The 26374-nt window shown below is 30.4% G+C and overlaps 1 long non-coding RNA gene across 1 annotated transcript in view; it reads right to left on the reverse strand.

Moving 5' to 3' along the window:
- The window catches only part of LOC147806832 (uncharacterized), a 30744-nt gene extending 4949 nt beyond the window's left edge, over positions 1–25795 (reverse strand). The window contains exons 1-2 of the long non-coding RNA XR_015435288.1: positions 25657–25795; positions 17148–17317 (exon numbers count right to left, since the gene is read on the reverse strand). This is a non-coding gene — a long non-coding RNA (uncharacterized LOC147806832). The remainder of the gene's footprint in view (positions 1–17147; positions 17318–25656) is intronic.
- Positions 25796–26374: the final 579 nt, after the last annotated feature.

The raw sequence follows: 26374 nt of genomic DNA on the forward strand, positions 1-26374 counted from the left end.
AGACTTGTCAGACGTGAATGAGAAGCAACAAAACTGATTGAAGTGATAGAGTGTGAAAATTAATTTTACCCTGATTTTCCAATCTCGACCACTGTGGCTTTTCTTGTTCTGTTTTTCCCTTTATCTTCCTCTCTCTTGGCTACCGTGGTTATTTTAGTTTCGTTTTTCAGATTTATTTTTTCATTTTTTGTTGACAACTTTCCGTTTTAATTTTTAAATCACTTTCCTTCACGTCCGACAAGTCTTGAAAATGGGTGCCAATTTTCGAGCTCTCCGAACATTACTTCCGATATTACGATGCTATTACTTCCGATTTTTATATTTTTGAAGCAAATGAAGTTTTAAAGTCAAGCAATGCGTTACCGTTTCAGCTTCTTGGGATTATTTTATTTAATAAGAGGCAAGTTTGTTTTCATTAAAAACGTTTTCGACGAAACTAACGTAAATGGATTGTGTTTTCAATATAAATGTATGCCACAAACTGTCTCGAACTCTTAACCTGCTCTACTTCAAGTCAGAGAGCACGAGGCTGCTTACTATAGTTTATTCTGCGAGGCGATATTTTAGAACAAATAATTTTGTTCTTACTAAAAAGAAATAAGTTATATAATTTCTAAGCTCAAATCAGCAGTATTTCGTAAGATATTAATGATAACTAATTCTGGTGGGTTTAAAGTGAAAATTTGTTTCAGTTATTTAGAGATGAATTGTTTAAAAAAGGTGACATGGTTGCTACATTTAGAAAGAACTCTCTTTTTGGCAGTTCTGATTTGGCTTTTTTTCTTACTGTTTGTTCTTAGAGCATCATTCTACGTTAGTGTTAGCATATTGTTCGAACAGCAAGATAAAGTTCAATTTACTGATTTAGGTTTAAGGTTCGGTATATTGTTCACAAGTGTTTTAAAACAATTCTTTTATCAAATGACAATTCTTCAAAGGACGATTCTTGTAACGATTCCTCTTTTAAAAGCAATTAATAAATCAGGTAACAAATACAAGAGAAATAATACTAGTCTCACAACACAATCATCAATTTGTGAGCTTTAAAACACCCTAAAAACAGGCAGTTTGCAGCACTTCTTAGTGTAAAACAAGTTATATAAACCTTTTTAAGTACTTAGGGTCAACAAAGAAAAATTGTACTTTTTATTAAATAATTACTATTTTTTATCCCATACAAATTAATAAAATTTAATGAATGAATTAGTATGTGATTAACATCAAGCGTCATCCATGATAAGTTTAAAAAAGAATGTATTTGAGTGGATGAATGAAAAGTATTTTACGAACGATTAAAAAATGTGAACAAGATAATAGGGAGAGTGTGAACTAATAGCAGGAATAGGTATCAGGCAACTATCATTATAATAGTATAAATTGGGTGATGCAGACCACACGTGCTACCACGTAATGCTGTTCTTTATTGAATTTATCTGACGCAGCGAATACAAAATAATTAAATATTTAAATATAACCAATAAACTATTATTTTTGTTCAAATAGAGCTATAAGTTAGAAATTATCACTGATGTTATTTTTGAAATAGGTGAAAAACTGAATCGCTTAAAGTAAAATTTAAAACAATGACTAACGCTTAACCCATCAGAAAATTCCATTTCATTTTTCGCTCATTCCTTTCTTAATGAATGAATTAATATTTGAAAAAAATTGTATTAACATAAAGTATTATCCATTACAAGTTCAAAAAAATGTATTTGAACTTCAGTGGGTGAATAAAAAGTATTTTATTAACCATTAAAAACTGAGTAAGTAATAGGCAGAGTGAAGTAATAGTAAGAATTGAGAAAACACGATCCATATGATGACACGGAGGAAAAAAGTATGAAAGCCTTTCATAGTTATCCCGAATAGAAAGCTTTTCTACGTTTTAGGAAAAATTTCTTTTAGTGGCAGCTATGCTTATATTTTAATATATTACTCTGTGTTTTGTTAATTTTGTTCAAAGTTATTACACAACTGCACATAAATGATTCATAAGTACACGCGAAACGCCACTTTTTGGCTTTTGAAATGTTGGCAAAAATTATCAAAAAATTGTGAAAGTGTTAGTTTAATTGTCTGCACTAAAAAATTTTGCAAAACGCATATTAGTTGAAGCTATAATAGTTCTCTTCATTAGATTTTACGGTTTGTATTATAGCGGGTACCTCTCTATAGCGAACCATTTACCAAAATCTCCTTCCATAAATTTGTCGTGCCTAAAACAGTTATTTTAGTATGTTTATTTTGTTTCATAACCATCGTTGAACAGTCGACACAGTTTTTTCGGTTTATGACTACTAGTGTTCAACCCCATAGCCTTCTCATTTTGAACCCAATCTAGAAGACAAGATCTTTCATGGTGGACTTTTTGATGGAACTAGCCCCCCCCCCCATTTGCGTTACATTGAGGGGAAAACCACGAAATCCTCCCACGATGACCCTGATGGCGAAGGGAATTTAACGGATGATCCGTCTACCATTGAGAATATTTAACATCAGCACTGCGGTCGGTGTAAACTGGATGCGGATCTCGTATCGACCAGTCTTCGCTGAGATTCGAACCCGATTCACTTCATTAGGAAGCGATTGCTCTATCCCCTGAGCCTAGTTTGACTAGATCATGGCTCTAGTTTATTCTTTTATTTTATAACCATCGTTGAGCAGCGGACCCACTTTTGGGTTCACGACTACTAATGTTCAACCAAGTAGCTTTGTAATTTTGAACCAATCCAGAAGACAAGGAAACTCCTGGATCAGTACCCTCAGAGGTATAATTCGTAATGGGAACATGGGGGACTTTCTGCCTCGACAGATTTAACGTGCATCAGTCACCATATACTAAGCGGAAAGTCTTCAGCCGGCGTGGATTGAATCCACGAACTCTTGAACATGGGCCCAATGCCCTACCTACCAGGCTATCCTAAAAAAAAACTGGTGGAGTACATGGATTTCCAAAACTGCGGCTTTTATTTATGAACAGTTTTAATGTTACTGTTAAGCAATGATAGCGCCGAACATAAAAGAGTGTTTCACAGCTCACGAATTTATGTTCATTATATTGCCTAATTTCGGGTATCTGGACTGAATGACCTGGTAGTAAAATTTTTTTCAGCCGGGAAATAAAAAATTAGGCCGCGTAATAGACAATTGCCTGGTTACCAGCACATCATAGCTTTCGAATTATATTAAAAGAAAATTTCAAACTTCATTGCAAAGCAAAGGAATCGACGTTTCATTCGATACCAAATTTGACCTTTTATTCGATACTAAATACGACCTTCTAAAGCTAGGTCAACCATAAAGGTGATTTAATTTAATCATAAATTTTCATCTCTTAACATGTGTCCTCAAAAATATTTTTTGCCACTATATTGTTCTATTTATGTACCAATTTGTAGTCTGGGATCCCATCAGAAAGGCTGATCAGAATTAACAATTTAATTTTATTTAATAACCGTCGTTGAACAGCCGACCTAATTTTATGGGCTTACAACTACTAATGTTCAACTCAGTAGCCTTTAATTTTGAACCCAATTCAGAAGACAAGAGAACTACTGGATCGAGTATTGGGAGAAATTTGCCTTCGTGGAAGATTTTTCGATGGAGCTAACCCACATTTGCGTTACATGGAGAGGAAGACGATGAGAACCTCCCATGGTGAGCCTAACAGCAAGGGGACTCTAACCCATGATCCGTCTATCACTGAGGATATTTCACATCAGCACTGTGGTAGGCGCAAGCCGGGTGCGGAATTCGTATCGACAGGGATTCGGACCCGGTTCGCCGCATTGGAAGGCGAACGCTCTATCTCCTGAGATATCGCAGCTCAGAATTAGCAATTGCAGCTCAACACTTCTACAGTAATGCCGTAGACACAATGTCCATGGAAAAATTTATAATATAAATTAATCATTTTTAGGCAATATGAAATTCCAAATTTTGTAAATAAAAATGAAAGATAGTTAATAAATAAGATACCAAACATAAATAGATCTTGAATAAATAATGTTTACAAGCGACCCAAAAACTGCAATTTTGTAACTGAATGAATGCCTTATTTATTAAGAAATTATTTGTTTCTGGTTCTGTGTAAAGTATTTAAATTAGTTACATCATATTACATTAATCAGGGCCACTGCTAAGCATTCTCGCCAAATGGGATAAAATTGTGTTTTTTGTGAAAGTATTGGCAAATGATTTTTTCCACTGGAAAGAAATATAAATAATTAACTGGAAGAAATATAAATAGATATTATCTTCAAAATTACGTCAAAATAAATTTTTAGAAACAAATCAAGAAATTTAATCATAAAATTTTTTTAAGATTTGCATTAGGCAAAGACTTCCGAAAATTGGCGAATACTTTTGATATTTGGCTAATTTACTGGCTGAAAATATGAAATTCTTATCAGCTATTTATTAAAAGCTTTAACGAACAAAGAGATTGTAACAATATTTAAGTTAAATAGTTTTGTCTAATCAAAGTAAATGTAGTTCAAGCAATCCTGGATAACATTAATTTATTATAAAAGGAGAAAAGATAAACCTATAAAAGGGCATAACTGGGAAATTTATCAGGTGACCACTGACCACTAAAGGTAGATTTATTGATAACCTCTTTTTTCCTTTCCACTATTCTTATTGCGTAAAAAGTAGCTTAATTATGATTTTGTTTATAAATTGTAATATAAAAAATATTTTTCTTAGTTTATAAAATATTAAAATTCTAAGATTAAAAAAAATACACTATGTCATTACACAGGGTGCTTAGCCAGCAAAAATGCACCTTTTAAGTACTTTTTAAGAAATTAAAAAATATTTTTAAATCCTAATTAGGATCTGTGCAGTAAAATAAATTATTTTTTCTGCACATAAAGTTCTTAATTTACAAACATAAAATCAATAAAATTCAAAACTTTACCTAATCCTGATAAAATAACTAGTTTCTGATAAATACTGCAGAAGTAAAAATCATGCATTATTTGTAATTCAAAAGAACAATCGACACAGCAAGGAAAAAATCTTTTTTAAAGATGGAAGGACTTTTAACGAATATAAAAAGCATCTTTAACACGTTGAATGCCATGGGGGTCACCGGTGACCGGCACTGAGCTTGTTCCTAGTGCCATGGGGGTCACCGGTGACCGGCGATCCCAAGATTATTAGAAACATATAATTCGAGTACATTTTTAATGCTTTTAATTTTTTTATATTATTATCGTTACTCAAATGGTTTGAAGAAATCAATGCAATACATACTGAGAAAATCCTTTTGGCCAGACGAAGCAAGTCATGTAAAATTAGCGTGGCATTCAACGTGTTAAGGGCTTTTAAAAAAAGTAAATCAAAAATAACCTTTAAGCACTTTTTAAAAATACTACGTACCCTGTTATAACATCATTCTTTAAGGAAAAATAATTATAAAAAAACGAAAAAAGAATATATAATAGGTTTGGTTTTAGAATGGTTTTTCTCATAATCAATTTTAAACTTCTCTGTCAGAATGAAATATAATAACTTATGCTGGAAAATTGAGCCACCTAATTAAACATAAAATAATAAGGTTAGAAATTCTGCAACTGCTACTTTCAGCTTTTTCTCTATTCTATCATTGTTCATTTTTTCTTTCTTTTTTGTTAGCTTTTGCTTTTGATTTACATTTTTCAATTTCCTTTTTTTTTCAGTTAATCTTCGATCAGTGTCCTGTTCTTTTTTTAATTTTACTGAAGTTTATTTGGGGGGAAATTAACTTTTGGGAGTTTATTTAATATTTTTGTCTTTCACGATTAACGTTTCATTTTTTTATTTTATTGCCATGGTTGAACAGCCGACCTAATTTAATATAATAACTCCATTATTTCACTCCTATTTAGAATAATAACTCCATAGCCTTGTAATTTTGAACTCAATCTGGAGGACAAGGAAACTCCTGGATCAAGTATGGGGAGAAATTTGCTTTTGTGGAGAATTTTTGATGAAACTAACATTCATTTGCGTTGCATGGAGAGGAAAACCACGAAAACCTCCCTAGGTTAAGCAGATGGCAAGAAGACTAACCCAAGATCCGTCTACCACTGAGGATATTTTACGTCAGCACTGTGTTCGGTGCGAGCTCCGTGCGGAATTCGTATTAACCTGCCATATCACTGACCTCATTTGAAGGTTCTATCCCGAGAATCACCACGGCTCCTTCCCGTTTCATTGTCATTTGATTACGAGTGAGCTAAAGACCTCACGGATTTTTCACATTTCAGGTTTCAGCAAAGAAATAAAATCTGCCGACTTTTTGATAAGTTATTAATTTATTCCACTTTATAGCCTCAATAATAAAAAAACAAAGTTAGCTAAATCTGAAAATATGTAGAAATGAATTGTTAATGAAAATAAGGACAAAAAAGGGTCAGTAAATGTCATATCAAATGATAATGAAGACTTAAAATCCTTCCATTTGAAAAAGATAGGGAAAAGAATAGAGTTTTATTGTGCTCCTATTTCAAGACTCCTTTTAAGAAATTCATTATTATTCAATGTCAAACATTTGATTAAAAAAATAAACAGAAGTTATTAAAGATAAAATTATGTTCTGAATGACTATGAAGGAACTAAAGAGTGAAGAGGATAGAGTACCAAATGAATGGCAAATGATTGTAATTTTTTTGGTGGCCACTTAATTTTATTTAATCAGCACGTAGCTAATGGCGACCACTAAACTTGCCCTTTACTTTATATATTTTATTTTATAACCGTCGTTGAACAGCCGACCCAGTTTTTGGGTTTACAACTACTAATCTTCAACTACGTAGCCTTGTAATTTTGAACCCAATCCAGAAGACAAGGTAACTCATGGATAAAGTATTGGGAGAAATTTACCTTCGAGGAGCACTTTTTGATGGAATTAACCCCTCGGTTAGCCAGACGGCAATGGGACTCAAACCAGTCTACCACTGAGGATATTTCACGTCAGCACTGCGGTCGGTGCAAGCCGGATGCGGAATTCTTACAGACCTGCATACCTGCCAACCTTTACGCATTTGGCGTAAAATTTAGTCCCTATATTTAAAGTGGTAGTAAAATGTATGCTTTGTATACATTCCTTGCATTTATAAATTTAATTTATAATCTTTTTGATCTGACACTATTTTAAAAAAAGTAAGCACATATATTAATATGTAATACTTTCGTAGAAGTCTGCACAAGCTTGTTCAAATTGCAGCATATTTTTTTGCCTATAATTGCAATTCATATTTCCATTTGACTACCACTTTCGAAAATCATCCTTGGAAAGTCTAAAAGTTGGCAGGTATGGACCTGCCATCGCTGGGATAGGAACCCGGTTCACCTCATAGGAAGGAGAACACTATCCCCCGAGCCATCGCGACTCTGATACTTTTTATAGAAAAAATCTAAATATTAAAAAAAGAAATTTAATTGTAATTTTGTTTCGATTTAGTAAAATCATCAGACGCTGCAAGAACTGAAGACTATTGTAATACTGAAATTCGCATAACGTAATTCCTAACATTTAAAAACTATTATCTTATTTCTTTTCTCAGTAAATAAAAATCATTGACACTAGATTGCTCAAGGAAGTCATTTTGACTACTTTTTAATTTCAATTAGAAAAACAAGTGATGTATATAATGACACAATTTCTTAGAATTTCGTGACTTTTTGCACAACATATTATTTTTTAGTGCTAATATTGACTAATAACTTTTTACAGTCAATTCGCTATAACTCGAAGTACGATAACTCGAATATTACTATAACTCGATTTTTTTATGTGGTCCCGACCCTTTTATCTTCAATTTCATGTTAATTATTCTCGATTACTCGAATTTTACTCCCTTTAACTCGATTTTTTTTGGATCTATTGAAGCAAGAAATAAACCCTAGAAGCTGATATCTTGTCCCTTCCTTTGCAACACACACACAATGTCTTTCGCACTCTTCATGGAGAAGCTAAAGCTGTCCCTCTTGAAGTATGTGAACAGTGGTTAAATGAAACGTTACCAAATTTACTTCAAGGATACAGTTAAAATGATGTTCTCAATATTGATGAAATGGTTTTATTTTTTAAATGTCTTCCAAATAAGACTATGATGTTTAAGGATGGAGGAAATGCGTCTGGAGGAAATGCGTCTGGGACAGAGAAATTGCCCTTAATTGCTATCGGAAAATACTTAAATCCTCGATGCTTCAAGAATGTAAAAACGTATCCTTTGGATTACAAGTCTAACAAAAAGTTTTGGATGACATCAGTATTATTTGAAGACTATGTAAGAAAATTGGATCGGAAATTCTTCGCTAAGAAAAGAAAACTGATACTCTTTATGGATAAATGCACAGCGCATAGTGATCTACTCTACCTAATTTGAAAGCAGTAAACTTGCAGTTTCTCCCGTCAAACACAACAGCAAAGTTGCAGCCGATGGACCAGGGTATCATAAAGTGCTTCAAACAGTCTTATCGTAAATGGCTTGCCAGAAAAATGTTCTTAACAATTGTAAGCATTTAGAAGATTTGTAATTAATAAGCATTAATTAAATAATCCGACAATATTTTGAAAGTCCAAAACCGAAACTAACGGTAAGTCGAACTTCCGATATGTCGAAGTTTTTCGTCAGTCCTATCAGATTCGAGTTATCGCGAATTCACTGTATATAATTATAAATAATAAAAAAAATATTAAAGATAAATTTAAACAAATTTCTTTACACATTAGTTATTCTTTCACAATGCAGTCATTTTGACTGCTTTTGGGTAATATAGGTAAATACTAAGTTTAGTCTAGAAAGACTAAACTTAGCTGAATATATTAACACTAGAAAGTGTTAATATATTCAGCTATCTTTTAATACCACAACATTGAATTGAGTGTACACAAAAATGATTCATTTTTTTGTGTACGGATAAATTTATAAAATGGTCTTTAGGGTATGGCTGCACGGCTAAGCCCTACAGGACAACTCCGTCTATCAAAAAATCAAAACTCTCATGAGTACGTTAAAATAGTTTTCGACAAGGAAAGTTAAAGAATCCATGTATTGGCTATTAATCGTTAAAAATTTAATGTCAAGGCTATATACTTCTGATCCTAAACGCATTCAAATTCGTTGGCGGTAATGAAAGTGTGAAAAATAGCATATTTTATTTTTTAAAATAGATTTTACTCTGAACTCAATTCGAGGTTGTGGTATTAAAAGATTAATGATTTTTATTTACTGGGAAAAGGACTAAATAAAATAAGAGTAAATATTACGAATATTATTCATAAATGTTAGGAATTATGTAATGCGTATTTCAGCATGACACATATGTTTGTATTTGAAAATGAAAATACATGAAATCTTTTATCCTTGCTATTTTTTTTTTATATCTATGATCCTGTAAATTTCTTCAATTTTTTTTTACAATTACAACTAATTAGAAAGGTACAATTACAACCAATTAAAAAATGATTTTATATTTTGGGTTAAGTTAATTTTGAATTTGTGACTTTCTCTCAGCAGTTATTTTCTTCAGTAACACAGACCGCCATAAATATGCTCACAAAAAACTTCGATTTAGACAAAGCCAAAATAATTTTGATGTGACAACTGATAACGGTTTATTCAATTCCAACTATTAGTTCACATCTCATTCAAATTTTCAATCGTTTAATAAAATACTTTTTATTCTTACATCCAAGTTAAAATACATTTTTTTAAATTTGTAGTGGATGAACCTTCATGTTTGTACAGTTTTATATGAGAGGAAAAATTTTAATTATTTAATAAAAAGCAACGAAAACAAAATTTTTCTTCGTTGACCTAACTAGGAATTGATTTACTATTTTCTTTTAATGTTACTTGCTTTTAGTGAAGGTCAGAAAAACAAACAGCTCAAAAAAACAGCATGACATACCTTTTTTCCCCTATTACTAATTGTGCCTTGTTTCACATAAACTCCAAATTCTGTTTAACAACTAAAATAGTCAATTATCTTTTAGCTCTATATTTCCTCTGGAGTTGAACAAATTTTCTTAAAATATATTAAACCAATTAATTTTTAAAAAAAAATTATTTTCTACAAAACAAGTGTGGTCAATATAATGCAACTAGTTAGTTCAATTATTTTATATAAAGCAAGACGTAAACAGTTTATTAATAACAAAAACAAGTAATATTTAAGAAAAAATAATAATAAAGTCAATTCCTACTTAGATAAATAAAGAACATTTTCATTTTAGTTACTTTTTATTAAATATTTAAAATTTTTTCTCTCATATGAAACTAAATTAAATTTAATTAATGAATTAATATTTGAAAAAAACTGTATTAACATCAAGTAAAAAAAATGTGTTTGAACTTGAGAACTTGGATGAATAAAAAGTATTTTATTAATGATTGAAAATTTGAACAAGATATATTGGGAGAATGTGAACTAATAGTTGGAATTGAATAAAATACACTTCAAAATGTGTTTTTTTATGATGCCTTGTAAATGCAGAAAGTTGTAGAAATTATTTTGAAATTACTTTAAAGAAAAAATTTTGAAGTTCAATACAATTTATAAAATTTTAGGTTTTTGTCTCACTTTCGAATTGGCGTTGCGTCTAGTGCCTTAGCTGTAGAAGTGTTTAGCTGCCCTTCATATAGTTTTTCTTACATCTCAAAAGGCGACGAATTGATACAAGTGTAGAAAAACGTTGTGGTATATATATATATATCCCACTGAAAGGTTTTAATTCAATAATTTAATTTAATTATATTTAAACATGCCTTCAATACAAAAATACAGTTGCATGCGTGGTACGGGTATCTAACGGATTTTATATTTAAGTTTACATCAGGTTTTTCATTTCAACTCCTAGTTACCCTTTCTTTCATAGAAAGTTGCACGTATCCGAGAATACACCCCATTAAAAAATAGGAATAATATAATATTTCTTGAGGAGGGGGACCTTCTAATTCGCGACCATAAATATCCTAACAGGGGTCTGTCCAGACATTTTGTGAAAGGTCCGTTTTTCGTGAAATTGTGAAAAATTACTCACATTCTTTCAACCAGGGTCCGCTTTTATGAATTTATGCAAATAGGGTCCGTTATTGCAAAAAAAAAAACTTTTTCAAGGAGTTTTTAAATTGTAAAGACCTACAAGATTATGCTCAACACTGTAAAATTATAATTAAAAAAATTAAATTTTCAAAAATAAACAATTGCTGCTTCTAAATTGGAGATGCAACATACAAATATTTGTTATTTGGCCTATACTGCTGAACACAGAATATTCATTTCGGACGAATAATGGAAGAATAGTCAGCCGAAGACAAAACTTAATTCCTTTACATCCATCTTTCTTGTTTTCTGCCCTGGAAAGGGTTTATTCGATTGACAAAATAATAATGAAGATAAACAAATTTGTGAAGGGTCCGATTAAAAGAAAAATCATTTTGTGAAGGGTTCGTTTTTAAGTTAAAATATTTTGTGAAGGGTCCGTTTTTATGAAAAGATATTTTGTGAAGTTAACGGACCCAAATTTCTTCTAAACAGACCCCTGCCTAATATGATAAGAAAAAATTACACAGGAAAATGAGGTTGCAAAAATACTCTTAGCCTTGATGGCTCAGGGGGTAGAGCGTTCTCCTTCCAATGAGGTGAACAGAGTTCGAATCCCAGCGATGGCGAGTCGATACGAATTCCGCATACGGCTTGCACCGACCACAGTGCTGACGTATAATATCCTCAGTGGTAGGCGGATCATGGATTAGAATCCCCTTGCCGCCAGGCTAACCTAGGGATGTTTTCGTGGTGTGGTTTTGTTCTTCATGTAACGCAAATTGATGGTCAGTTCCATAAAAACATCCTCTGCGAAAGAAAATTTCTCCCGATACTTGGTTCAGAAGTTTCCTCGTCTTCCAGATTGGGTACAAAATTACAAGGCTACGGTGTTGAACATAAGTAATCGTAAACCCACTAAATTGGGTTGGCTGTTCAACGACGGTTATAAAATATACATTACTCTATATACATCGGTATAGCGTGATTAGTGGGGCGTTGGACTCTTGCTCGTGAGAACAGGAGTTAGAATCCAGATGGCCGAAGAGTCCCCCCCCCTGTGTATTAAATGGTGCCTGGTACATGTTAAATCTGTTGGGGTCAAAAAGCCTTCCAAGATCCCATAACAAATCAATGCCTCTGGAGGATACTGATCCAGGAGTTCCATTGTCTTCTGGATTGGGTTCAAAATTGCAAGGCTAGTTGAACATTGGTAGGTCTGCTGTCCAACGACGGTTGTAATATATATATATATATATATATATATATATATATATATATATATATATATATATATATATATATATATATATATATATATATATATATATATATATATATATATATATATATATATAATGTTAAAACAATTGTATATTAAATATAATCCATAAATAGAGCATTTATATTACGCGCAATCGTTTAAAACCTTTCCCTCAAAGAAAGTAATAATATTGATCTAATTATCTCAAAAAATGTGATGATGTGTCTTTAGTAGCCTATGAAATTGATCAGTCCCACGTTACTAAGACCTATTAATGTTTAAATATATTGTCCAGAAAGACATGAAAACCCTCTTTCCAAGGTCAAATGTGTTCTTCTCTATCTATCCACCAACACGTAATGTTCTCATTTGTGGGCCACCGGCCCTAATATTAATAAAATTAAATGATTCCTGCATTTTCCTGTATCTTTTTCAAGAAGCACCGGCCACAATACGAACTTACTATGTTTATGCTTTCAAAGCGTAACAAATAAGTCGGCAGTAATAGTTTCCTGTCGCGAAAAATTATTATTGAAAACTAAAAATGATATTTAATTTAACAACGGAATACATATTTTGATGATCGACTTTTTCTTCTAAAATGATTCATAACCTTGGATTAGAAATTCGAATGCGTGGGTGTGTTGAAGGGGAGCGAGGAAAGTAATTTCTCTATTTTTTCCCCTTCTCGCTTTAATCACCGATTAGAACTTTATTTTAATGACTTGGGAGTTAAGAAACAGAAAAATTAAACAAAGAATGTCTGGTTCGGAAGAAAAACAGGTGGACGTTCCAGCACGCTTTATTATTTCTCCGTGTGAGGATAAAAATAATTTCCCCAACTGGATCAAGTATTTCATTAAAAAAATTCTACATTTGGAAGAAAACTGGAATAACATATATGAATTCCTGAAAAAAGACTTATCTACATAAATGAATGCATAGAAACTGAGGAATGGACCGAACTCGACGAAAAGCTACAAGAAAAATTTTCTCTCTCTAGAGAAAATAAGTATGAACTTTTTCTATCTATGAAGCCATCTCCAAAAAAGACATTTTCAGAATATGCTACAGAGAAGCGGAAAGTGTCGAAAGATCTAAACATAGATGGAGAGCTGTTGCTAGAATCCATCAAAGCTGGCGTACCAGAGAAATTACGTAATTTTCTGAGTATAGCATCTCCGTCTACTGTTGAAGAAGTTATTAAGTTGTGCTCGAAATTAGAAAAAAATGAAAAGAGTGCCTTCCATAGACCTACTCCCCAACGACAAAACTGGAATGAAAATCCAAGATACTATGAGTAGCCGAGACAATGGATTCCCCAACATCGGTACAGAATGGAGCAGCCAAGGTCTGTGAATTCTCTAAATCGCTATGGAGTACCTCAGCATGATTCCCATCCTCCGCACCCCAGCAATAACAACAGCTGACCATCAAATGACTATTTATTTGTGAGATCGCGAGTGAACAATAAGAATGTACTAACTATATTGGTCACAGGATCTAATATCACTATAATTCCAAAACATTTTATAGAAGCAACAAAAAAACATTTCAATTCTAATAGGATTTTAATTTCTCAATTTCAAGGAAATGTCAAGGGAAACCTTTGAAAGGTTTCCCTGGGAAACATTAAAATAGGAAACATTACAAAAGTAATAACATGCGCCTTTATAGACACCCCTCTTAATTTTGCTATACTTGGTCTTAATGAAATATCATTATTTAAATTACATATTGATTTTAAAAATTTTAGAGTTTTTCAAAAATTTTAAGATGTTACATATTATGATTCATTTTCTCAGTCTAATAATTATTACAGTGCTAATAAAATATCATACAAATATATTTTTCAACACTAAGAATAAAAACGATCTTAAAAATGTGAATTGTAATGTAAATGATTGTATTAATAATAGATATATAGAAACTAATAATTTTTATGATGAAAGAAATTTCAATAGTTTAAATATTCATGAGCATAGGCTCAACCGACCCTCAGAATTTCAGGATAAAATACCTGTAACTTCTGAAGAGGATAGGGTAAAGTTAAATTATCTTTTATCTAGTTATGATCATGTATTTTCCAAAAATAATTTTGATATTGGCAAACTTAAAACTTCACCTGTTAAAGTAAAGTTAACTTCTGAACTGCCTATATCATTGCGTCCATATAGAGTATCTGTTAAAGATAATGCTGAAATTAAAAATCAAATTGATAATTTATTAAAAGCTAACATAATTAAACCCTCTTATAGTCCATACTCCTCCCCAGTTACTCTTGTTTACAAAAAGGATAAATGTAATAAAACCAGATTGTATGTAGATTTTAGAAAGCTTAATCAGATAACCAAAACTGACTCTGAACCTGTACCTAGAATTGATGATTTAATTGATAAATTGTCTAATGCTAAATATTTTTCAACTATTGATTTAAAATGTGGTTACTGGAATTTAACAATAGATCTAAATGATACTGAAAAATTAGCATTTACAACCAATTTTGGCCTTTATGAATTTTTACGCTTACCGTTTGGTTGGAAAAATTCACCCGTTATTTTTCAAAGAGCTATTCGTCAAATTTTACAAAAAGATAAAGTTGGTTTTGCTTTAAACTATTTTGATGATATTATCATTTATTCTGATAATTATTTAGAACATTTAGATCATTTAGAGAAAATTTTTAAAACATGTGAAACGGAAAATTTAAAACTTAAATTTTCGAATTTGCTAAAACTAAAATAGAATTTTTAGGATATGAAATAGAACAAGGTCAATATTCACCTGAAAATACTAATATTGAAACAATTCGACAGTTAAAACCTCCAAAAAATATTAAAGAATTACAATGATTTCTTTGGTAGTATTAATGTATACCAATTATGCAAGACTTAAATTGTCCCCTTAATAATCTTCTTAAGAAAAATGTTAAATGGAATTGGACTGTAGAATGCGAAACCTCATTTAATCAATTAAAATCGTCTTTAATTTCTAAACCTGTTTTAACTTTGTATAATCCTAATTATCCATGTCATTTGTTTGTTGATGCTTCGAAAGAAGCAATTGCTGCTGTTTTGAAACAAAAACATCCAGATGACTCAATTCATCCAATAGCTTTTCACTCTAGATGTTTATCTCAACATGAAAGAAATTATTCTATTACAGAATTAGAATGTTTAGCTATTATTAATTCTTTTGATAAATATCATTGTATTGAAATAAATTTATCATTTATATTGATCATTCCGCGTTGACTTGGTTAAAAAAAAAAATAAAAAATCCTACAGGTATACATTTTAGATGGTCTTTAAAACTATCTATGTATGATTGTGAAGTAAAAAGGGTCAAAATAATCATGAAGCTGATATGCTTTCTAGATATTCTGTATTTTTTAGTTTATTTGATAATAATCCAGTTGTGACCCATGAGGAAATTAAAGAAGCACAATTAAATTTAAGTAATCCTAAATTCATAACAATTAATGATTTGTTAACGATTTAGAAAAAAGGTTTGCATAAAATAGTAATACCATTTTCTTTAAGAGCAAAAATATTATAAAAAACTCATATTCAATTTGGTCATGTTGGTTTTAAAAAAATGATTGCTTTAATCTCACCCTTCTACTATAGCCCTAATATAATAATTGATATCTCTAAATATGTTAAATGTTGTGAAACTTGCCAAGTTAACAAAAAATCTCACCAAAAAAGATTTGAGTTGTTAGAGAGCAACCATTTGAAATTTTATCAATTGATACTGTCGGAGGGCTATTACAACTATTAAAACTCAACTAAAAAATATTTGTATTTAGTTATTGATTATGCTACTCGATATCTTTAGACTTTTTCTTCAAAAAGTATAACAACTAAAACATATACAAATTGTTTATAACAAATTTTTCAAATTGAAGTTCCAGATAAAATTTCAAGTGATCGTAATGCCGCATTTACAGCATGTAGATTTAGAAGATTTCTTAGAAACTATAATGTAAAACGACCATTGACTTCAGCTCATCATCCACAAACAAATGGAAAAGTTGAAAAATCTAATGCGACAATAATCTCTAGGTTAAGATGTAAAATCAATGAAAACTCTAAAAAAATTCCGTGGACACAATTTACACCCCTCGTTCTGTAACTCAATTTCCTTCTACTTACTTAATGTATGGAAAATTACCTTGTGATTCTCTTGTAAATCAAATTCATCCTCCAGTTGATGACGCAAGAAAAATAGCTGCTCGAAATACCCAAGAGTTTATTAAGAAAACCAAAATTCGTTATGACACTCATTTTTTGGAACCTAATTTTAAAGTTAATGATTTAGTAATATTTACGAAGGATTCCGTTATCCTAACACTAGGAAATTAAGTTCACCATATTCTGGTCTATACAAAATTTTAAAGAAATTTTCTGACGTGTCATTTGAAATTGATAAACCTAATTTTCTCACTAAGAAAGAATTAGAAATAGTACATGTAAACAAATTAAGGAAATTTTATCCAAGTCAACAGTTTCAATTGTATGTAAAAAATTCATAATAGCTTTTCAATGCTGGTATTTTCAAATGTTTTTCATTTTTATTTTCTGTCCCTATTTTTGGAGTCCCGTTATTTTTTTAATGCATCTATCAGTTTTTTTAAATTTAAAATATTATGATTCCTGCATTTTCCTGTATCTTTTTCAAGAAGCACCAGCACACTAAGAACTTACAATGTTCAAAAATTCAAGATTAGGCGAGTTAGTAATAGTCATGTTACGATGAACGGAAAATTTAAATATTTACAATTAAAAATATTTCAGATCATTATGAAAATAAATAAAGCAATACAATGTGTACTTACTCCAAGCGCTATAGCAAAAACCATCTGGCGTCATAGCAAAGCCATCAGGCACCGCAGCGAGAACGATGAAGCATAATTATGACTTCCATCTTTCGCTATTGAGAGTCCAATCGGGCACCTGTGCAAGATTAATCAGGTGCCTTGACAAGTTCAGAAACGGCATTTAATTCCTGGAAAATAAAATTAATAATTTACTATAGAAAGATAAAATAACAGCTATTATTTAATCTTTGATTAAGCCAAAGTCAAAATAAATATGGGAAAACACAACCTATTTGAGGGGATATATATATATATATATATATATATATATATATATATATATATATATATATATATATATATATATATATATCAGGGTTGGAATTTTTGTCGGCAAAAAGGGGTTTTTGCCAGGACAGTGGCAAAAACCTGGTAAAAACCAGCAAAAACTGGTAAAAACCGGCAAAAACCAAATTATCTAAATAGCTGATTAAATATTATTACAAAGTACTTGAAACAAATTTAACTCAATCATAAGGAATAATAATTTTGATACGTTACATGAAAAAATTATTTTTAACATATTAATAATTAATATAAGGGTAATAATTTTTAAAAGATTGAAAGTTTTTGATCTCTTTTCATTTTAGAATCCTAAAATAAATGTTTTTATGCAAATAAATAAATATTATTATTTGTATAATATTATTATTTATTATAAAAAATTATTATTTGTACAATAATTAACTACACACGCTGATAGATATTTTATGCTTTAAATTATAGTTATATTAATTTAAAATATAGTTATATTAATTTTTTGTTAATTATAGTTATATTAATTTAATTAATTATAGTTATATTAATTTTTTGTTCATTTCTCTGGAAAAAAGAGAATAATCACAAATTTTCCAATCAATAATGTTTTAAACTACTAAAATGATATATTATTACATTATCATTTAATTATGGAATAATAATTTTGTTAATTTTTTTGTAATTATTTATATTCATAGTATATATTTCAATTTTAGGAATAATTTTGTATCAAAAATGTGTTTTTGTCCTCTCATCTTGGAAAATATAGGTTTTTGCCACTTTTTGCCAATTTGCTTGACAAAAACCTGTTTTTGCCAGGACGGTTTTTACCGGTATTTACCATGGTTTTTTCCACCTGCGGCAAAATCTTGCCAACCCTGATATATATATATATATATATATATATATATATATATATATATATATATATATATATATATATATATATATATATATATATATATATATATATATATATATATATATATATATATACTCAAATAGCCTTGTTTAGAGTGATAGGGGTGAAAGCAAGTTGTCCAGGTCGAAGAATAAGTTGTCCTGGCGGAATCTGCAACTGAGGGCTCTGGTCCACCTTTGGCTATCGTGCCAACTAAGTTGAGTAAAACACAAATAGACTTACTTTGCAGCTTTCCTGCTGATTGGAAGCAGCTTTAAAAAAACCTTAAGTATCTTGCAAAAAAATCTTTCATAATACTAATAACTAATAATAATAAGTTCACACTGATACATTTCGAACACTACTATAAAACCACGTTTTTCTTCGTGAAGTGAGCATAACTCCAAAGTTACGAAATAAATTTGTACGTTTTTGTTTAGATTGGCTGTATGGTAAAACCCTGAGACATTCAGAGGTAAAAAATGTAAAGTTGTAATACAGCAATTTTTTTTTTTTTTTAATATAGCTATCGATCTTGATACTTTTGAAACTTTGAATAACTTAGATTTAATTTTTAAGCTTACGTTACAAGCTTAAACATTACTTCAGTCTAAATTAAAACCGTAGCAAATAAAATTTAGAAACGCTTTTCCTGAAAAAGCAAGTTTAATCAGTAATATTATTTTTAATAAAGTTACAAGAATATAGATCTAAAAGTTCTTTTTCTCTCGATATCTCAAAGCTGAAGGGACGCTAAAAATAATTTCGAAGTAGCGAGTTTTCGAGATGAGTTCAAAAATATATGCTCTAAAAAGTAAAAAAAAAATAATAAATAAAAAAAATAATAAATTCTTAAATAGTATTCTAAAACGTAGAATCATAGTAAGGTCAAGAAAACTGAGATGGGCACAGTAGGCCTTGGCCCTCTATGGGCTGTCGCGCCACTGAGTTTGAGAATCATAGTACTTAATAAATCTTAATAAAGATAATAGTTGACAATAAGTCTAAATAAAGCAATTATAATTCATTTTTAAAAGCAACAAAAATACAAAAGAATTCGTGTACAATAAACTTGCATTAATAGAGTTTACTAAAATTGATAATTAATTTGATAATTGTTATAATTCGAGTTGATAATTCATTTTTTACTTCGAAAAGAGTTCGACATAACAAGGCTCAGACAAGAAACTCATCGACATAAGAATCGATATTAATATTAGGTGAAAATATGATAGAAAAGGATTTTTTTGACAAAGCAAGGTTTTTGAGATATCGAGAGTATATCGCAATAATTGCATTTTTAGTGTAATTACATCGATTTCTAATTTAATAAAAATTTTCCTTTTAACACAAAGATAATTTTTATCAGAAAAAAAGTTCAATTTATTTATTTCATTATTAGTGATCAAAATAAGGTAAGCGTAAAATAAATGATTTTAAATGAAAAATTCGAAATGAAAATATCGAAAATAAAATTAATAAATAAATTTAAAAATAAGGATTTCACTTTCAGTTCAGTTAAACTTGATTCGACAAAATCGCATACTTTTCTAAAAAAATACTAACTACCTTTAGATGCCGTAGTTAATATAAATAAAAAGTACTGAATATTTTGCATTAAATTAAATTTAAATGTGAATAGAAATTGCAATTGTTTGCATTTTTTTAAAAAATTCTTATTCTATTTTCTTCTTTGTCAACTTTTAAGTTGTTAACTCAAAATTACGTCGGTTGTTCAGCGACGGCCAAAATCATTGAAAAATCATTTAAGTATTTAAAGCCAGGTCATCAAATAAAAAAATATAAAAGATTACTTACATTCAAAACAGAACTTTGGAGAAAAATGGAAGAAAAAAAAAATTTCATTTCACGGTTCAATACATGGAACATTCAAAAGGTATAAGATAGAAGGAAAATGCAAATTAAGTTACTTGCGGTTTTCCGATTCGCTAAGAGTTAGTGACGCAATACAGCTGTCACCTCTTTCCTGCCTACTACTACCTTGCTTTCAATCGTAGTTGCAAAGAAGATTAAAATGTTAATTTTGAAATTTGAACTTTTATACATCTCGCCAAATCTAACTCATGGAAGAAATAATAATTATGGAGAAATATTTAACTAAATAGAAGCAATCTTACGCCTTTAAAAGAAAGTTTTCTTTTAAAATTAAATTTCAACTTTTGCAAAATTTAGCAACTGTTGTTAAGAATTTTTTTTACTCATGTGTCATTCCATCTGCAAGTTATTCAAAACAAATTGCGTGTTTAATTATATTCAAGCAAACTCTAAATTAACAGTAAAATAATGATTAGGCTTACCCATTTTGGTTTAGTTCTAGAAATAATTTGTTTTTACAACGATTTCTTGCAAAACAAATGTATTGTTTTTACAACGATAACTTGTGTTAACGAATTTGATTTTACCATTTTTTATAAATAAATCCAGGAGAGAGGGGAAAAGATATTCTCCTGAACTTTATAAAATTAGCATTTCTAAAATACGAGCTTTTGCAATGGTTAAATCTAAGTTGTCCCTGAAACATAAGCATGGGGGACATAGGTTAAGATTCCTCCTAAATATTTACCAAACTTTCTCAATATCTTTCCCCCTCCAAAAAGAAAAGCTCATTTTTATTTATTAGAAATTTCAGATACTCAATATATGGTTAGTCAGTTGCACTCATTGATTAGCTCCATAAAAGTGGAAAATGATTGGAAAAAATGTACAAAAAAAGTGAACATCCTGATAACTTTTGATCCAATAATTAAATTTCTGCGTACTACTAGTCACTTATGATTCGAGATTTAATCTTAAATATGCAAATTAATTCGTGCAGACAATATTTTTTGTTACGAAACCAGACACAATAACATACTTTCTCTAAATAAACATGTGATGCGATGGATAAAATTAAAAAAAAGTTGAACAAAATCGTTCGAATAGTTCCTGAGAAAGCTAATTTAAAAAAAAAAAAACTCTTTAAAATTTGATTATTCAGAATCTGCTCAACCGATATCGCTAAAATTTTTGTATCTAAAATTACATTCTTAAAAATGATGTAAAAGTTGTGAACCTTATACTTCAAACAATTTTTTTTAACAATTATTGCATAAAATAATAAAAAATATTATATATTTATTAATATTTATTTTTTGCGTCTTAGGATAAAAGAATTTGGATATCTTAGGATACCGGACTTCTTAGGATAAACAAATTAGGATAAACGAATTTTTCAACAAATTCGGATATTTGATCACCCAAAATATAAAGGATAGTCGCAATTTGGGAAACATGGTTTCCACAGTTTGTTAAGAGAGTGATCTAAATTTTGATTCCTATAATGTAAATTTCATTTTCTGTGTATTTCGCCATATCTCGAAAAGTTTTTAAGTGAAATGAAAAGATTTTGCACACAATGATAAAATTCTTTTCCATGCACAAAATAACTTTTTACAGATATTTATTATTTTTTAACATTTTATTTAATAATAGTGTGAAACCTCTCACTCTATCTTTGCGAGACATTTCACAAATTTGGTTCGTTATGCAAGTCCGCTTAATGATGACAAAGGATTTTGCAGGTATTTATTTCGTCATCTCTGGATTAATTATGCATTAAAAATAAAATATACACAATCTGCATGACATTTAAATTCCGGAGCTCTACTGCTCCCTTCTAGTTCATAATCTTCCTAGTCCAGCCAATACTACGTTCAATCTAATACTAAAAAGAAATCCTTTTTCTCATCAGAAAAAGTCCTTCGCTCCACCCTCAATGTAGGGGAACGACACTTCCCGTGTCCCTCGCCCTCTGACCCTCAGGTCAGGTGTCAGTAAAATGCGTGGGAGAGGAATCAGGACCCTGACAAATAGGAATTATAATTTAATTCTGAATTATAACATATAAAATTTTTTTTCATCGTTTTAAACAATGTAATTTCACATGGCAAAATATAATACTTTAACTAGTTTGGTCGAATAGTACCTGAGAAATCAAATTTTAATCTATTTCTTTCAAATTTAGTATTTCGCCATGAAAAAATTACATTCATTAAAATTATGTAAAATGAAATTTTATATCTTAGAATTCAATCAAATATCATTAAATAAAATAATAAATATTTACTAAAATTAAACGAGGTCATTCTTAGTTTATTTTTAAACGGCTATTTTTAAGATAGTATACTTCTTCATAAATATTTTTTACAAGTTCTCTTCACGAGAACTGCTATTATGAACAATTTTTGATGTAGTATAGCGAGTGAATAAAGTAAATATGAGGAACGAAGAAATAAACCAATCACTGGATCATTGAATAGGAACAACGAGTTAGCAATAAATAGCACAGTGCATTTGTTTATAGGACAGTCATTGAAGAGCATTTTAGTGATAAGTCAAATCAGTGAATGAGTTCATAAATGCAAAAAATTTTTAACTTATAAATTGAGTTACGGCAGTCAGTAATTTTTTAAAATTATTTTTGACAAAATGGTGATGTTGAAAAGTACCTTTAAAATTGTATATAAGTATGTATAATAATAAATACGATTTAAAGCATCTAACGTGCCACAACAATGTTGAGTATAAAAATGCTAAAGACATTTAAACAAATCAAATGAAACTTGGTTTAAATTGTTGAGCTTATAAAACGTTGTTTACAACCACACCATTTTTTTATAACCGTCGTTGAACAGCCAACCCAATTTTATGGGTTTGCGACTACTCATGTTCAACTCCGTTGCCTTGTAATTTTAAACCCAATCCAGAAGACAAGGGGATTCCTGGATCGATTATTGAGAGACATTTGGCTTCGTGAAGGACTTTTTGAAAGAACTAAACCCGCATTTACGTTACACGGAGAGGAAGACCACGAGAGACTCCAACGGTTAGCTCGACTGCAAGGGGAACTCTAACCCATGATCCACTGAGGATATTTCACGTCAGCACTGTGGTCAGTGCAAGCCGGATGCGGAATTCGCATCGACTGGAATTCGAACCCGGTTTGCCGCATTGGAAAGCGAACGCTCTTTCCCCTCAGCCATCGCTGCTCACCATTTAAATTCAGCAAAAGTTTATGAAATTCACATTTTGCAGTGCAGGTCGTAATTTGCTGAATTTTTCAAACTTAAATGAGTTTTTACTGTGAGAAGGAGCAAGAAAAATCGATTGGTCCAATATATCTGTCTCCGGTAACTGAAGTCCCGCAGTAGACTGATCGTTAAGACACGGTTCCCAGCAGATCACCGAAGTCAAGCATCACTGGCTACGGTCAGTGTGCGGGTGGGTGACCACTTGGATCAGTCTGCGTAGGGACCGAGGGTGTGCGGTATTGGTCCTCGTTAAACTGTGCTACCGTAAAGTGCTCGACTTCGCGTGCAGGTTGTTGGGCTACCGAAGCGGAGGAGCCATCCCCTCTGCAGAGGATCAAAATTGTGATGGCATGTCTTCGGATCATCCTCCGGGATGTTTCCCAGACCGTCGCCAATAGCCCATTGGGCAGCTCTAGTGCGACGTAAATTAACAACAACTACAACAACGGTAACTGAAAACACGCGTCTGATTAATATTGGAAATTATATTTATTTGAAAAGCTTGTTTCTAAATTAATTTAGAAAAAAATAGTTTAAAATATCGAAATAAGTTTCATCCTCAATTTAGGAAGAAGACTTATGTCTTCGTGGAGGACATTTTGATGTGACTACTCCGCATTTGCGTTGCATGGAGAGGAAAACTACGAAACCCCGACCGTTAGCCTGATGGCAAGGGCACTCTAACCCATTAATCGTTTACCACTAAGGATGTTTTTCGGTGTGGAATTCGTTTAGTCCAATCATCGTTGTGATTCGAACCCGGGTCACCTCATCGAATTGAAAGTGCTGCCCTAAGCGACTTTTAAATCAACATTTAGGGTTGATATTTTAAAATTTTCCGGTAAAACTATTGTAATTAAAAATACGAAAAGCAGTTTTGCACAGCGTTAAGTCTGCGCCAGCAAGACAAAAAAAAAAAATTAAATTCTAGATTCTTTTACCAAGATAGAGTTAGTGGCACTGTTTTATTATAATTATTTTTTTTTGTAATGAAATTCATGAAAATATTATTTTAAGTAGTTAAAGTAATTAAAAAAATATTATTCAAAAGAAATGGCAATTGTAAATTCTAAATTGAAGTAGTAAATTGTAATAGCAAATTGTAATTGTAAATTGTAATAACGGTGGTAATTGCAAACTGTTATTGTAACTTTCATAATAGTGTAATGAAATTACAATATGAAATTCTGAAAAGAATATGATAATTCAAATCTTGACTCAGATTCCGACAATCTTTGAGTAATAATTAAAAAAATTATAAAAATAGTTTCAGAAAAATGATCTAAAAACTTTGAATACTATTATTTTTTAATAATTTGCGTTGAATATAAACACAAATGTTACACATAGGTTTTGAATTATGAGTAGGCAAAAATGCAAAATTAACTTTTTTATTAATCCATGAAAACTCAATGATTAAAACTAAATTGCGTGGATATGAATCAATGATTTGTTAATGATGTTAAGATGGCGTGATCACTAATCGTAAAATTCAATTTTAATATATCATGGGTGCAAATCAAAGTTTGGTTTTTACATCGTGTGACTAAAAATTTCGATGCGTTATTTTAAAACAGCTGAATGCGAATCACGATGAGTAATTTTTAAATTCCGTGGTACAAATCCCAATGTGTTATTTTTAAATCGCGTGAGTTCAAATCACGATGTGCGGACTTTAAATTTTGTGATTACAAATCGCAATATTTGATTTTAATATCACGTGTATACGCGATGTGCTGTTTGCATACGAAAGAAATTTCTGGATAAGTTTCTTAAGTGATTAAAAACCCGAAAAGATTTCTCATGAAAATACAATCTTGAACCAGATTGATATTGAAAGATCATAAAACCGTGAATCAATTCAAATCTGTCATAAACAAGTCGATGGTTATATAATTATACGAATTTCTAGATATATGTTTAAGTATCTAACTTTCCTAGAGTAACTAAATAAAAATTTAATTACTGTATATTATTCATTACTTGATTACCCTTCAATACATAAAATTTTAAAAAGTATAATAAATTTCTATTGAAATTCAACTTATCCTTTGTTGTTGGAAAAAACTGAATTTCTTTTAATCGAAACTATTGATGTAAACATTTAAAATTATTAACTTAAAGAGTTATAAAATGAAAAAAAAGAAAAGAAAATGATTAGACATATATACAATTATAAAAATCTAAGACAATTGTAACAACGAAAAGGGAAACTTACTGCGATTTAACATCTTAATGAAATTGCCGATTTTTGCCTTTCACGTGAAATTATTGAGAAAGAACATGTTTTAACTATCGAAGCTTGTGAAATTCACCTCTACTCCACAACACCAGAAAGAATACTGCTCTGGTTTTCTAGGGTTGTTATATTCTTTCTGTCTTTATTTTGAATTTTCCGGACTAAAATCGCCAACTCAAAATTTGCCAATTCAAAATTCGCCAATTCAGAAGTTTGAACTATAAATGTTACAAAGAATTTTTACATTTAATGTCAGAAAGAATTATTTTCTTGAAATATATTAAAATAACTTGTGAAATGCTTTACCATTTTTAACAAATACTGACAAAAATCAGAACTAGATACAGTAAAGACATACAATCGAACTTCTATTTAACGAACTTCCATTTTGCGAATTTCTCCATTTTGCGATTTTTTTTTTCGAGGAACCAAGAACATTTTGGAAATTTCTTCGTAAAATAAATTACAAATTACGAAGTGAATTTACTACTTAACGAACTTTTCTTTGAGATCCACTTTCCCTATATCCCAAAATATTTCAGTACGTTTCAAAATCATTTTATGGGGAAAATGATCTTGAATTGATTTTCAAAGCCACTGTTAGAGAACTCTTTCCCTTTTTGTTTGTATTTCAAATAAAAAACTCAGACAAAATTAATTGACTTTATCTGTAGTAATTAAACTTAAGAATACCTGT

This window comes from Parasteatoda tepidariorum, chromosome 7 (assembly GCF_982258835.1).
Source record: "Parasteatoda tepidariorum strain Cologne lab strain chromosome 7, Ptep-v5.0, whole genome shotgun sequence".
NCBI lineage: Eukaryota > Metazoa > Arthropoda > Arachnida > Araneae > Theridiidae > Parasteatoda > Parasteatoda tepidariorum.